The sequence below is a fragment of the Otolemur garnettii genome, unplaced genomic scaffold (assembly GCF_000181295.1).
Source record: "Otolemur garnettii isolate 467f Iridium unplaced genomic scaffold, OtoGar3 scaffold00027, whole genome shotgun sequence".
NCBI lineage: Eukaryota > Metazoa > Chordata > Mammalia > Primates > Galagidae > Otolemur > Otolemur garnettii.
The window spans coordinates 18,756,995-18,760,354 of record NW_003852422.1 but is presented as its reverse complement, the minus strand read 5'-3'; the positions used below and the strand labels follow the sequence as shown (position 1 = coordinate 18,760,354).

General features: G+C 39.8%; 1 pseudogene; it reads left to right on the top strand.

Annotated features, from left to right (window-relative positions):
- The first annotated feature begins 2,463 nt into the window (after window positions 1–2,463).
- On the top strand, window positions 2,464–3,107 carry LOC100961731 (annotated as a pseudogene).
- The last annotated feature ends 253 nt before the right edge of the window (window positions 3,108–3,360 follow it).

Below are 3,360 nucleotides of genomic sequence, written 5' to 3'. Positions count from 1 at the left end.
GCAGTTACTGTTCCTGCCCACCCTTTTTTGGTCTGCCTGAACAATCGCCTCAGCTTCCTAGCTTGTCAGTCCATTTCCACTCCTGGTACAACAGAACCAGAGGTGTTCTTCTGAAATGTGAGTGGGACCATTCAAAACCTGCCAGCGGCATCAACCCTCACTCATGATACAATCCCAAGTCCTTCCCTAGGCCTACAAGGCCCCGTGCTATCCTGCCTGGCTCTGTCTCTGACCTCATCCCCACCCTGTGCTGTGCTCCCCAAACACAACCCATGCTTCCCCGAAGCAGTCCATGGCCTTCCCCTGGGAACAGCCCTGGCTTCTCCTTGATCTCACTCAGGTTTTCAATTAAGTCACAGAGCTGATTCTTTCCCAGCCCACCTTATCCCATTGGCCTTCTTTCTTATACCACTCTCCACCCACTCACCATGCTTTAGTTTTCTCTGTAGGATTTATCACCACTCCTGGGTACTATGCAGACTTCATGTGCATCTATTTTCTACCTTCCCTCTCTAGAATGCAAGCTTCAGGAGAGCAGTGGCTGAGTGTGTTTGCATAGCACTGTAACTGCAGGGCTTGATAAGTATTAGTTAAATAAATGAAAAAATCATCCTCCTCTCATCTTTCTAATCTACCTGGAAAGAAAGATAGGGAACAAGTGATTACAATATAGCTTAGGGAGAGCTATGATAGAGGAAGCAGAGAGAGTTATGGGAATAGTATGAAGAGCTAATTGGTTTTCTTAAGAAGCCTGAGGGAGGCTTACAAGTCATCCAGATGAAGTGCTCTAGGAAGGAGCAATGGTGTTCTTTGTTCTTTCTTTATTTCTTTCTTTCATCTATTTATATCTATCTGTCTATCTATCTATCTTATTTAGTAGTAATTATGTTTTCTTGACTTTTTAATTTTAATTTTTAAGGATGTAATGTTTATTTCTGGCAATAATTTGGATTAGATAATCTGAAGTTTATTCAGAAAAAGTAAACAAAGTATTTATAAACATGTTTCTAAATATATAAGTAAGTCCTTAAAGAAAGGAAGGGAAGAGAACCCTCAACTCGGATAAGAAGTACTAAAAAGGCAACCTTGACATTGCTGTTATCCCAGGGTGAGGAGGAGCTGAAACTGAGTGCCCAACCCAGGAATATAAAACATGGAAGACCTAATCCATGATGAGTAACAGCATACACAACAAGCAAAAGGATTAGGACCCAAAGGACTATAGGTAATAGATTATTAGAAGAATATTATTAAAATAGTTAGAAATGATTAAAGAAGGAAATTAAATGGCAGGAAATCATAAAACATGAATAAGGAAGAGGAATTTTGATAAAACTAAATTTAATTTCTAAAATCGAAAAATATAAATACTGACATAAAAACAGTGTAACAAGGAGATTCAAACCATTGCATTTGCATAATATAGTTAACAATATTTATAACTTTTTGCAAAGTATTAGAATAATAGTTTCAGCACAGAGATTTTGCTGATGCATGATTCTGTAGAGTGAAAAGAAAGGACAGCATCTGGGTCTGTTAATATGTTTTTATCTGTGCAATAAACCCTTCATGTTTTCCTGTCATGGAAGGTGCACTGTCTATACATACACTCACTACATTGATCACATTCAGTCCACCTTCAGGACATCCTGAAATTTGTTGAAGATATCTATTCTCCGTGCTCTATTTGCGAGAGTGACCAAAGCAAGTAACACTTTGTAGCAAAGAAAATCTTCTATTAAGACACAAATGAAGTATAAATCAGCTCTGTGATAGTCATATGAGTTGATGTTTCCAAAGCAATTATAGCAATAGTATATATTTTCCTTCTGAAATGTTGCGTGAAGCTGCTCTGTTGAGGGCTAATTCATGATGCTGGTCAGTTATGGTCTCCTGGACAGAGGCAGTCACTGGAACATTGAAACATCATCAGGGTGTGAGCATTCTACCACGTTGACAATGCATCCTTTCACAATGACCACATCACTGAATGGGTTTTCACCACGTATATAAGCTACTTCATAAGTTGTTTCAGTGGCATTATTTCTAGGTCTTAATGCTGCTTGAAAGAATTGCCTTTGCTTTTGCTTTTGATCTTTTAGTTTTTGCAATACAAGTGTTCATGCCTCTCCTTCTAATTCAATGCATTCTGGTCCTTTTTGTGTTACGATGCAGATGAGCATTGAATTTCTTTAATGTTGATATTGCAGCATCACAGAACAAGCCAATCATCTTATCTTTAGCAGAATCAAGACAGTATTGCAATTCCCAGTACTCACTAAAATATCTGCATTCTTCCCTCAAAATTCTCTTGGCCTTCTTCGACATAATGGGCTGTAAGGAGACAGAGTTAAAAAATACAAAGGATTGCAGTACATTGAGCTCCATAGAGACAGGCCTGGGGCAAGTGAGAGCCGGAGGGGCACTGGGCGACTCTGTGCCTCGCTGAGGAAAAATAACTAATCATGGGCAAAGGAAATCCTAAGAAGCCAAGAGGCAAAATGTCATCATCTGCATTCTCTGTGCAAACTTGTCAGGAGGAGCACAAGAGGAAGCACGCAGATGCTTCAGTCGACTTCTCAGAGTTTTCTAAGAAGTGCTCAGAGAGGTGGAAGACCATGTCCGCTAAAGAGAAAGGAAAATGTGAAGATATGGCAAAGGCGGACAAGGCCCGTTACTAAAGAGAAATGAAAACCTATATCCCTCCTAAAGGGGAAACAAAAAAGAAGTTCAAGGATCCCAATGCACCCAACAGGCCTCCTTCAGTCTTTTTCTTGTTCTGTTCTGAGTATCGCCCAGAAATCAAAGGAGAACATCCCGGCCTATCAATTGGTGATGTTGCAAAGAAGCTGGGAGAGATGTGGAATAACACTGCTGCAGGTGATAAGCAGCCCTATGAAAAGAAGACTGCAAAGCTGAAGGAAAAATATGAAAAGGATATTGCTGCATACCGAGCTAAAGGAAAGCCTGATGCAGTGAAAAAGGGAGTCGTCAAGGCTGAAAAAAGCAAGAAAAAGAAGGAAGAGGAGGAAGATGAGGAAGATGAAGGGGATGAAGAGGAGGAGGAAGATGAAGATGATGAAGAAGAAGAAGATGATGATGACTAAGTTGGTTCTAGCGCAGTTTTTCTTTCCTTGTCTATAAAGCATTTAACCCCCCTGCACACAACTCACTCCTTTTAAAGAAAAAAATTGAAATGTAAGGCTGTGTAAGATTTGTTTTTAAGGGGGTTTGGAGGGATCACTTCTGAGGCTTATCTTTATAGGGGTACAAGTGAATCTTTCTAAGAGTAGGATGTGAATGTTTTAAAACAATAACTGAGAAAATGACATGAAGGCTGTGTTGACCAGTTTGATGGAA